The sequence below is a fragment of the Sapajus apella genome, unplaced genomic scaffold (genome assembly GCF_009761245.1).
Source record: "Sapajus apella isolate SASKATOON/1434 unplaced genomic scaffold, GSC_monkey_1.0 scaffold20, whole genome shotgun sequence".
Taxonomy (NCBI): Eukaryota; Metazoa; Chordata; class Mammalia; order Primates; family Cebidae; genus Sapajus; species Sapajus apella.
The window spans coordinates 14132351-14144798 of record NW_022436960.1 but is presented as its reverse complement, the minus strand read 5'-3'; the positions used below and the strand labels follow the sequence as shown (position 1 = coordinate 14144798).

The 12448-nt window shown below is 46.4% G+C and overlaps 2 pseudogenes; both read right to left on the bottom strand.

Moving 5' to 3' along the window:
- Positions 1 to 709: 709 nt before the first annotated feature.
- Positions 710 to 4544, bottom strand: LOC116557702 (annotated as a pseudogene).
- Positions 4545 to 8440: 3896 nt separating this feature from the next.
- LOC116557900 lies at positions 8441 to 12095 on the bottom strand (annotated as a pseudogene).
- Between the last annotated feature and the right edge of the window lie 353 nt (positions 12096 to 12448).

Here is a 12448-nt window from a genome sequence, read left to right as displayed (position 1 = left end):
TGAATCTGGGTGCTCCTGTATTGGGTGCACATATATGTAGGATAGTTACCTTTTCTTGTTACATTGATCCCTTTACCATTATGTAATGACCTTTGTCTTTTTTTATCTTTGTTGGTTTAAAGTCTGTTTTATCAGAGACTAGGATTGCAACCCCTGCTTTTTATTTTTTATTTATTATTTGCTTTCCATGTGCTTGGTAAATATTTCTCCATCGCTTTATTTTGAACCTATATCTGTCTTTGCATGTGAGACGGTTCTCCTGAATACAGCACATTGATAGGTCTTAACTCTTTATGCAGTTTGCTAGTCTGTGTCTTTTAATTGGGGCATTTAGCCCATTTATATTTAAGGTTAATATTGTTATGGGTGAATTTGATCCTGTCATTATGATGCTAGCTGGTTATTTTTCCCATTAGTTGATGGAAGTTTCTCTATAGTGTTGATGGTGTTTACAGTTTGGTATGTTTTTGCAATGGCTGGTACTGGTTTTTTCCTTACCATATTCAGTGCTTCCTTCAGGAGCTCTTGTAAGGCAGACCTAGCAGTGACAAAATCTCTCAGCATTTGCCTGTCTGTAAAGGATTTTATTTCTCCTTCACTTATGAAGCTTAGTTTGGCTGGATATGAAATTCTGGGTTGAAAATTCTTCTCTTTTCTGTTTTTTCTTTGATCTCTGAACTTTTTATTGGCCCCCTGCTCCCCAAAAGGTCCCCTGCTTCTGCTGGCTTAATGTCTCAGAATTTTGGTGTCATTGGTCTCAGACACCACTCTGCCATCCAGTATCTGGCGGGTGGTGGTCTTTTGGATGGTTTGCATGGAGTTGCTTCTGTCCAGGGCATCACCAAGATTGAAGTCCTTGCCATCTTCCAGAAGGTGGTGGTAGGTGGTGATCTTAGCCTCCAGCTTGACCTTAATGTTCAGTAGAGTCCGGTACTCCTGGGCCTGGCACTGTCCCTCTGCCTGGGTTTGAGCCAGCTCTGACTCCAGGTGCAGCAGGCTCCTGTTGAGCCATTCCATCTGCAGGGTGGAGTGGGCCTCCATCTCCCTCAGGCTGTTTTCCAAGCTGGTCTTATTTCTCATGGAGCCTAGGTCGATCTCCTAGGACTGGACTGTACATCTCAGCTCCGTGAGTGTCATCTCAACAGCTCCAACCTCAGCAGACTGTGTGGTGACCACTGTGGTACTCTCCTCAATCTGCTGAGACCAGTACTTATCCAGCTCCTCTCAGTTCTTCTGAGACAGCTCATCATATTGGGCCCAGATGTCTGCATGATCTTGGCAAGGTCCTGAGATGTGGGGGCATCTACCTCCATGGTCAACCCAGAGCTGGCAATCTGCGCTTGTTGGCCTTTTACTTCCTTTTTGTGGTTCTTCTTCATGAAGAGCAGCTCCTCCTTGACAGCCTCGATCTCTGTCTCATACTTGACTCTAAAGTCATCAGCAGCAAGACAGGAATTGTCAATCTGAAGAACAATGAGGGCATTGTCCACAGTATTTGCAAAGATATGAGCCCTCAGGTCCTCAATGGTCTTGAAGTAATGACTCCAGTCTCTGACCTGGGGCCCCTTCCAAAATCCAGGTGCTCCTGGATTTTGCTCTCCAGCTTCTGGTTCTTAGTCTCCAGGCTCCTCACTCTATCTAGGTAGGAGGCCAGGCAACTGCTTTCAGGCTTTGCATGGTCTCCTTCTCATTCAGGATGCCTCCCATTCCTGCCAGACCCCTGGCCATCCCTGCAGCCAGGCCCCCAGAACCCCTGCTGCACCAGAAACTGGTGGAGTGGGACACGGAGATCCAGGAACCAGAGCCCTCAGCACCTGCATGGATGCAGGCTGGCTGCTGACTGGCTGGGCACCGTATTGGATGGAGCCCAGGGAGTGGTAGTTGGTGGAGAAGGTGGAGCATTGGTGAAGCTCATGCTGCCCAGGGAGGAGAGTGAGAGGACAGGACTTAGGTTTTGCCAATGACAAAAATTCTCTTCTTTAAGAATGTCGAATATTGGCCTCCATTCTATTCTGGCTTGTAGGGTTTCTGCAGAGAGATCTGCTGTGAGTCTGATGGGCTTCCCCTTGTGGGTAGCCTGACCCTTCTCTCTGGCTGCCCTTAACATTTTTTCCTTCATTTCAACCTTGGTGAATCTGACAATTATGTGTCTTGGGGCTGCTCTTCTAGAGGAGTATCCTTTTGCTGAATTTTCCCTGTATTTCCTGAATTTGAATGTTGGCCTGTGTTGCTAGGCTGGGGAAGTTCTCCTGGGTAATATCCTGAAGAGTGTTTTCCAACCTGGTTTCATTCTCCCTGTCACTTTCAGGTACACCAATCAAACTTAGGTTTGGTCTTTTCACATAGTCCCATATTTCTTGGAAGCTTCGTTCATTCCTTTTCATTCTTTTTTCTCTAATCTTGTCTTCACACTTAATTTCATTACGTCTATATTCAATCCCTGATATCCTTTCTTGCACTTGATTGATTCTGTTATTGATACTTGTGTATGCTTCACAAAGTTCTCATGCTGTGTCTTTCAGCTCCATCAGGTTATTTGTGTTCTTTTCTAAACTAGTTATTCTAGTTAGTAATTCCTCTAACCTTTTTTAAGGTTCTTAGCTTCCTTGCATTGGGTTAGAACATGCTCCGTTAGCCTGGAGGATTTTGTTATTACCCACCTTCTGAAGCCTACTTCTGTCAACTCGTCAAACTCATTCTCCATCCAGTTTTGTTCCCTTACTGGTGAGAAGTTATGATCCTTTGGAGGAGAAGAAGTGGTCTGGTTTTTGGAATTTTCAGCTTTTTTATGCTAGTTTTTCCTCATCTTTCTGGATTTATCTACCTTTGGTCTTTGCTATTGGTGACATTTGGATAGGGTTTTTGTGTGAGCATCCTTTTTGTTGATGTTAATGCTATTCCTTTCTGTCTGTTAGTTTTCCTTCTAACAGTCAGGTCCCTCTGCTGCAGGTCTGCTGGAGTTTGCTGGAAGTTCACTTCAGACCCTGTTTGCCTGGGTATTACCAACAGAGGCTGCAGAACAGCAAAGATTGCTGCCCGTTCCTTCCTCTGGAAGTTTCGTCCCACAGAGGTACCTGCCAGATGCCAGCTGGAGCTCTCCTGTATGAGGTATCTGTCAACACCTGCTGGGAAGTGTCTCCCAGTCAGCAGGCACAAGGGTCAGGACCCACTTGGGGAGGCAGTCTGTTCCTTAGCAGAGCTCGAGTGCTGTGCTGAGAGATCTGCTGTTCTATTCAGGCCGGCAGGCAGGAACATTTAAGTCTGCTGAAGCTGCACCCACAGTCGCCTCTTCCCCCAGGTGCTCTGTCCCAGGGAAATGGGAGTTTTATCTACAAGCCCCTAACTGGAGCTGCTGCCTTTCTTTTAGAGGCACTCTGCCCAGAGTGAGGCAGAGTGGCTACAGCGGCTTTGCTGAGCTGCAGTGGGCTACACCCAGTTCAAACTTCCCAGCTGCTTTGTTTACACAGTGAGGGGAAAACCACCTACTCAAGTCTCAGTCATGGTAGACACCCCTCCCCCCACCAAGCTCAAGCATTCCAAGTCAACTTCAGACTGCTGTGTTGGCAGAAAGAATTTGAAGCCAGTGGATGTTAGCTTGCTGGACTCCATGGGGGTGGAATCCACTGAGCCAGACCACTTAGTTTCCTGGCTTCAGCCCCCTTTCAAGGGAGTAAGTGGCTCTGTTTCACTGGTGTTCCAGGCACCACTGGGTTTTGAAAAAAACTCCTGCAGCTAGCCCAGTGTCTGCCCAAACAGCTGTACAGTTTTGTGCTTGAAACCCAGGGCCCTGGTGGCGTCGGCACCCAAGGGGATCTCCTGCTCTGTGGGTTGTGATGACTATGGGCAAAGCTAGTATTTGGACCAGAGTGCAGCATTCCTCACGGCACAGTCCCTCACGACTTTCCTTGGCTAGCAGAGAGACTTCCCCAAACGCACTTCCCGAGTGGGGAGATGCCCCACCCTGCCTCTGCTCACCCTCCACGGGCTGCACCCACTTCCTAACCAGTCCCAGTGAGATGAGCTGAGAACCTCAGTTGGAAATGCAGAAATCACCCATCTTCTGCATTGATCTCACTGGGAGCTGCAGACCAGAGCTGTTCCTATTTGGCCATCTTGCCTGCAACTCCCTCGCTTTCCTCTTTACTAGCATGTTGCCACATACCGATTTTAAGAACACTTTTGGCAGATTTGATCCAAGATAACTCGGAAGAGCACTGATGGCAACCATTTTCCCCTTTGGTAATTTTTAAGAAAAATAATGCTGCTCCCTCCCTCTTTGTAAATGGTGACTGCTTTCTCCCCTCCATCCTGTATTTTCTCTGCATATTTCCTTCTTGGTGGCAGTAGCAATTCTCAGAACAGAGAATAACCTAGAAATCTAGGTTTGATTAGCAAGTAATATCTCTAAAAAGTGCTTGCAAACTTTCTATTATGAACCAGGGATGTTAACAGAAACTGTGTTACAGTCGTTCCTTTCCAGGGACAAAGCTGGTCTCATAATCTGTGAGCATTACTCCAAAGTGAGAAGCCATCAGGCTCTGCATGTGGCTGTCAGAATGAGCTTCCTATCCAGAGAGATATCTGCTGGGGAAAGCCAGCCCCCTTCATGTGGCAGATGATGTCAGGAAGTGGTGGCTGGGTATCATCATAGCCATCATTTTGCCTTGCTAAAAAAGGCATCAAAAGGGGACAGAACACACCTTCCTTTGGGGGCGGTTATCCTGGGCTCCTTATATGTGAGCAAACCCCTCTTCACTCATTCCTCTGGGACTGGGAGTGAGTGTGCTTGTGGCAGCTGTCTAAACGAACCTCTTAGCCAAAAGGGTGCAGACATTCTTAAATGTCACACAGCCTTATCTTAAATGAAGACCAAAAGGTTGCCCCAAATAATCTCTGTGCCCTGATAGCCTGAAACTTGGGTCTCATTATTTTTTAAAGAGTCTACATAAGCTAGCACAGAAAATGGAGCTATTCCTATTTTTCAGCAAGACTTTAAAGCATCCCTACAACAAGGATGGAAAAGAAAAAGCTGAGTGCTTCTCTGTGCTTGTAAGAAGGTAAACTCCATAGGGGAGAGATGGCATGTTTTGTTCAGTTGGCACATGTCAGTATGACTACAACAATTGGTAAAATGCTGAAATACTTCCAGACCAGTTAACACTTACTGTGCTGAGCAAGGCCCCAGAAACAGCCAACCACTAACAAAGAGGGTTAGTGACTGGCCCACTAGGGACCGACAGGATCTGTTTCAGTGCCTCAGCTTACATCTGTTCTGGTTGGCCATTGCCAGAGCCCTAGTAGCTACTGATATTCTGCAGATCATCCCTATTGCAGCCTCAGCATCTGAAGCTGTGCCTGGCATAGGCCCTGATATGGTTTGGCTGTGTCCCCACCCAAATCTCATCTTGAATTGTAGCTCCCATAATCCCCACATGTTGTGAGAGGGACCCAGTGGGAGGTAAATGAATTATGGGAGCAGTTGCTCCCATGCTGCTGTTCTCGTGATAGTGAGTTCTCACAAGATCTGATGGTTTTATAAGGGTTTTCCCCCTTTTCTCAGCACTTTTCTCTTGCCTGCCGCCATGTAAGATGTGCCTTTGTTTCTCCTTTGCCTCCCACCATGACTGTGAAGCCTCCTCAGCCATGTAGAACTGTGGGTCTATTAAATCTCTTTTTCCTTTATAAATTACCTAGTCTTGTGTATGTCTTCATTAGCAGTGTGAATGGACTAATACAGAACCCCCAAATATGTATTTGCTGAGTGACTGGATAAGGACACCCATATATTCCAGCCACCTTTTGGTAAGTGGTCTATGAAGATGGGCACAGGCCCTGACTAAAGAACTGCCTGTTTTGCTGAGGAAGGGACCTGAGCTGAGAAGACTCATTTACTCTTAAAGACTTGAGAAAACGTAACATCTCTCTTGGACCAGAGAATGCTGCTGAGCAGCCCAGGCACAAATCGCCCCAATGGAAGCCAGGCTCTGCCTATACTTGGTCTTGAGGCAGCCGGGCAGACATTATGGGACTCCAAGTCACCCCCACGCACATCCCCAGGCTGAAAGGCAGGACTGACAGTGCACTCATAACTGCCAACACACCGATATTAAAATCCCATCTGATTAGTTAAAGCTCACCCTGTGAGCACTGATATTTTTCAGGAAATAGGAAGGATGTCTGCCCCCCTCCCCTCCCACCTCCTGCCCTTTTCTCTTGGTTTTCTTTTTTAATAACATATTCAGAAGTGTTTTAATGGCTGTTGAAGGAAATTATTGCCACAGCAATCAGGGCTCTCTGTGTGAAACACCTTCAATAGTCCGTGGCCTCCCTCATGAGGCAGGGGGACATTTGGATATTAAAATGCCACTGAGCTACATCTGCCGACAAGCAGCCACTAATCATCTCTTAAGGCAGCAGGGGACGTACCCCAGGTCCTCAACTCACTAATACCTTCCTTAGGCGGACTGCAGCCAGATGGTGGTTTCCTAGGCAAGGACAGCAGAAAATGAGAAATAAAGAAGTGGAAAAGGATCTGGCAAGAGGCCAGCACAGAGAGAACCATTTGCTCATCCTGTCTGCTCCAGGTGAGAACAGACCTGCATGCCTCGCATTTGGGAGGTCCAATTTTCAGTTAAGTGGTGCCTCGGAGGAAGCATGTGACCTTACTTGCAGTTATACCCAAAGACTATAATTTTTTTTTTTTAAGTGCTCCTGTAAGTTGAGCAGCTTCTACATGCTGGGATGGGGGATACAGTCATTGGCCTTCCTGGATTCTCCTTCCTGCTTTTCCATATTCTTCTGAGCCTGGGATGCTGATCTGCCCAGAAGTCTCCCTTTTCCTCTGTCTTCCATTGGAATTTGGCCAGCGGGAAGAGGCAGCCAGAGTTAGGAGGGTGGGAAGAGTAAAGTCAGGATGTTTATTCTCCAGTTCACACCCTGTAGAGATACCACCAGGGGTTGGCAGTAGACGTCCTGGCATCAACCTCCGCTCCTATTGGATGACTCTCTCCATCATGCTAGCTGGATGTAGCAAGCGTTCCGGATTCTGACAACTGTTCTCTCCTCTGCCCTTCAGGCTAACAGCTATAACACCTACCCTCACTCCCCGCTCATACACACCATTGTCAGACAGGTACTGTGCTGTCTCTTGTGAGTCTCCCTATCCCTGCTGCACCTTTGTAAGTGGTCTCCTAATTTCTCTCTCCTCCAGTTACCCAGTTCGAATGTGCCATCTGTTCCTTGCTGGGCCCTGGCTGACAACCGGCTGCATGCGGGTCTTTCTGTACCTTTTTGGAGACCTTCATATCACTCTTGCAATGTCATCACGACAGCCTTCCTTTACAGAGAAGACACCATGTGACTCACCCAAAGGCACTCAGCTGGAATTTGTGACTCTATTCATCAGAAGCATGTCAGTCTCACTTCCAAGTGTAGGCCCTATTCGCTGCCCTGCTAGGGTCTCTTAGACCTCACAGGGGTCCCGAAATCTTTACCTCAATCTTCTGTCAGCACCAGCTGTTTTATGAACTAAACTTTGCTTACCAGCCTTTGGATCAAAGCACTTCAACACCTTTGATTTCATTTGAGTCTCAGAACACGAATTTACTTGGATCCAAATCATTCCTGGACATACCAAGAACCTACAGATGAAAAGGAGTCCAGCAAAGGATCTGTTGGCAGGGGATTGGTGGCCTTGTCTCATCTTTCAGTGTAAGGTACACCTTGGGCACCCAGGAATGTCCTGGGGAGGTGTGACATTGTCCTAGCAAGTGAAGGCAATGTGTGTACAGCTTGGGCTATAGCAGGGATCATTCTGCCTGGTTCAAAAGTCCACTCTTCCTTTTAATACATGGCATGACCCATCTATATTAGGGTAAAGCATACCTCCTGGAGAAAGCAATCTTAAGATACAGTAAAGAATACGGTTTTTCATTTCTTCTTCTCATATGTTAGCATCTGATTTGGACATTCCAGGCTGGCAGGCCACTCTGCCCCATGCAGACATCAGGAACCCTGGTACCTTTCGGCTTATCACTGCATGTCCTGGGCAGTGCTGCTCAAAGTGTGGAGCATACGCAAATACCAGTTCACAAACCTCTTGGTAAAAGTCCACCATGAATTGAGTCATGACATGGATAATACGCTTTCAGAAACTCTTACCACGATTTGACATTGCCATGACATCCAGGCACATGACAAATGGACTCATCTCATTGAACAGGTTGTAGACCAAAAGTTGGTCTGTGATAGATGGGAACTAGAGTTGGGTGGAAATCCTGTTCTTCAACACAGGTAGTTTGAGGAGTCCTGCTTTAGAGTCTGCTAATCTAGCTGCTCATGTCTGTAGCCAGCAAGAAAGGGGGAAAGAGCATGGAAGAACCACACTCTATGTCTTTGCTGTTGTTGTTGTAGAGCATCTGTTCCATTTTTGTAGCTTGAGAACAGTACAATCAACTATTTATTTTGCAGTAACTCATTTCAGTGATTGAGAATTTCTGTGATGTGGAGAGAGACGGCCTGTATTTGGTCTCAACATTCACTTGATTCTAACATGGCCTCTGCCCAAAGTTCCATTTCTTGGGCTTTAATATTTATTCCTAGGTGCAAACACTGCCTGCTCTTCACCTTGTCTTATGCTTTCTGAGCAGGTTCAAGCCAGAAAGAAAAGGTGAAGTTAGAAGCCCAAAGTGAGTAAGTGTGAGAACCACAAGGAAGCCCACGGGTCCACAGTAGATGATCAAAACCGCGTCCTCGTGTGGGAGGTAGCACTTGGACAGGGCGTAGTCTGTGGGTGTTGTGCTACCCATGATGAAACTGGGGTTGTTTCTGTTCCTCCAACTGAAAGACAGGATGCTGAGCTCGGGGATTCACCCCCAGTGGTGCACTGTGTGTGCAACCACTGAGGACCAGGTGCGGCTGGAGCCGCCACATCAGCTTTTGTGATGCCTCTCGAGAAAGCACATCATAGTTCTCCTTAAATGGGATGTTCCTTTCTTCCAGAGGAGCAGCATCTTCCCCAGAACAGTTAGCGTCACTTCTCCGATACAGAGGATAATGCTCTCGGGAGCAATTCAGTCTGTGAGAAACTTCAATGAGCTCTGCTTCTGCTTCAGAACAGATGCCGCAGCCATCCCCCTTAAGCACCATGCTGTCACCATCATGAATTTAATGTCCTTCCCAGACAACAGCCTTTCAGAGATGAATGCTTTCTCAGACCATTCTACTTTGCATGTGTTCATTGCACAGTGGAAGCCAGTGTCATGGTTTCCAGCAACTACCTTCAGCTGCACATGCCTTGGGTGTCTGAACATTTTCTGAAACTGCTCCACATCATCCGCCTGGGCCTCAGGGTGCTCCTCTTCCCTTCATCAAACACAACTCCCAGGATGAAGACAACTTCTGGCTGCAGCAACCACAGAGCTGTCTGGAAGGCTCTCTCTATCTGCCATTCCCTTCATAATTTGTCCAGCCAGTGACCTGGGAATTTCCCAAGCAAGTGGGTATCAGACAAAAACATGGCTTTGAGCACAGGCTCACACATGGCTTGTTTGCCATCATAGGCTGTGGTTTTCACTTCAGGCCAATTATACCAAAAGACTGCTAAGTAATAGATTACAGATTCACAAAAACAAAAGCACTACAAAGACAACAGCTATGAGTTTCAACAGCAATCAAGTCTTCCTCTTTAATGGATGAAAATTCTGTCCTCCCAACCCCGATCCGATCACAGCCATTTCTCAAGCAACTAACAAATCCACCAAGGGTTCACCATGAGAAGACTGCAGAGCCCTTGGTGGGGTGATGGCATTCAGATCTTAGCTGGCTACCTGCAATTTTCCAAGAAAATCACTGAGTCACCTCACTTTTTAAAGAGAAAATGTTTGGTACGAAGGTAGTTGGCATCTGCTCCCCCAAATCAGAATGCATTTGCAATAGCCATGATTTCCCACTCTGTGGACAACACCAGGCAGATGGGGAGCACCAGGTACGGTGTGGGAATGCTTCCACCTGCACCTGGCAATGGCTTTGGCAGCCAAGGGGCCCCGAGACTGCAGCCCGAGTCTGGCCATGCACCCACCATACTCTGTGTCTTAAGATGCCATCTTGGGGATGGTGCATCCTATTCTCACAATATGTAGCTGAGAACTTTTCAATATGGTTACTGCCCTTAACACAAGGAACATTGGAAAACCTGGTCCCCCACTGTTCAGTGTGCATCCACTGGATGATGGGAGAATTGGTGAATGACTACTCAGTTTTTTTTTAATCACATCACCCTTCCTTATCACCCATTCCTGAATATGGCCCTCTCAAAGTCAAAGCCACCATTTCTACCAAAAAGCTTAATCAGCAGTCTTTTCTGTACACTCTGAACTCTCATTTGGGACACACAAGAGTAGGAAAACGCTGGACCAGCCTCCAAGACCTGCTTACTATTCCTACTTCTGCAGCAAAATGACTTTGTGACCTGGAGGACATTGTTTCATCTCTGTGCTTCAGTTCCCTCACTCGATGATCAGGGATCATAATATTTATCAAGTAAAATCATTGTTGGCCATGTATACCATACGTTAATAACGACAGCTAACATTTATTGAATGTTTGCTATGTGCCAGGGGCTTTTCTAAGTATGTTGCATATATTAATCCATTTAACCTTCATACCAAACCTATAAGAAAGGTTCTATTGTTGTCTTCATTCTACAGCTGAAAAAAGTGAGGTACAAAGCAAGTAAGGAACTCACCCAGGGTCACCAGAGTCCAAGTTCATAGTCACTACCTTGCTCCTTCCTTAATAGAGAGGTAAATGGCTTTTGGAGTATTTTATCCTGTCTTTCTTGAATTTTGTGAACTTCCACTTTAATTTATGCGCCATCTGGTCTGTCTCCCTGTGAGATGAAGAATTCCTTCTGGGAAGGGACTATTGATTTTCCATCCTCATACCGCCAACCACAACTTGTCCAGTCTGTGCTTTCATGTAAGAGGAATTTAGTGAATGTGTAGGGATGAATCTCAGTAAATACAGCAATGCAATTTTTATTGAATTCATGATGCCATCAAGGAAAAGGCATAAATTTGCCATCACCACACCTGGATTCAATCCCTCTTCTCCTGGATCCTAGCTGTGCTATACTGGACAAATTACCTACCCACCTGATCTCACGAAGCATTCCTTTTCTCCCCATTAAAATGGATGTAATACAGAGAAAATGCTTAGTTCTCAAAGCCAAGGTTGCCTGTGGCAACTTCTGCCACTTATGGAATCATTCATAACACCGAGGAATATATCACTAATGCACACCTTCTCCAGCAGAGATTGGTGTGGCTGGAAGAATGGAAGGCCCAAAGTGCAAAGCCATGCTGGCTCCTCTGTGCTGTTCAAAAGAAGGACTGGGAGACAATGTCCCCCTGATGCCCAGATGCTAGTGAGCTTCCAGGTAAGCCTAGAACTGAGCAGAGCTGGATAACTCACATTTTTATTTTGCAAAAGTGACTTGGAATCCAATGGGAAAGAGGAGATGAAAAGGTGGGAAAGAGGAGATGAAAAGATGGGAAAGGAAGGGGACCCAGAAAAGTGCAGGATAAAGGCTTAGCCACCATGGCTGGAAGGAGAAAACCCACAAGAGAGAGAGTCCTCTTGTTGGAAATGGCCAACTAAATGCCAACAGAGGGATGTGTGATGTTCGATTCTTTTCTTGTTTTACAGTGAAGCATCTCCGTTCGCCATTCTAAATCTTCAGTATAGTCTCCTACATACAAATGCCTTGAGTTAATAATATGTGTGTTACGCGGTGGTGGGGTTGGGGAGGCAGGGGTTCCATACCTGGGTGATGTGATCAGAAATGGGCTGCAACATGAGAGGAACAGCAATAGCATTTGCAAGAAGTCACAGGAACCTGAAGCCAGAGGAGAATAGGAAAACATAAGCTCCCATCCTCCACATATCTCCTGAGAGATTGGAGGAAATATGGCTGGCTGCGATTACACACACGGCAGCATTGGAATCAATTTAATCTGTGTATTTGTTTGTTTGTTTTTGAGACAGGCTCTTTCTCTGCTGCCAAGGCTGGAGTGCAGTGAAATGATCTCAGCTCACTGCAACCTTCGCCTCCCAGATTTGAGTGATTCTTGTGTCTCAGCCACCCAAGTAGCTGGGATTACAGGCATGGGCCTCCATGCCTGGTTAATTTTTATATTTTTAGTAGAGATGAGGTTTCACCGTGTTGGCCAGGCTGGCCTTGAACTTCTGATCTCAAGTGATCTGCCCACCTCAGCCTCCCAAAGTGCTGGGATTACAGGCCTGAATCAATTTAATTTAAATCTCAAAGGGCAGGGGACCTCTGCTGGCATCTAGGGTACAAGGATATCCCAACGTCATTTCTAAAAATGTCAGCAGTCTATATGGCGTAGCCACCAACATAAGAATGAGATGCCAGCCTAGATATCAT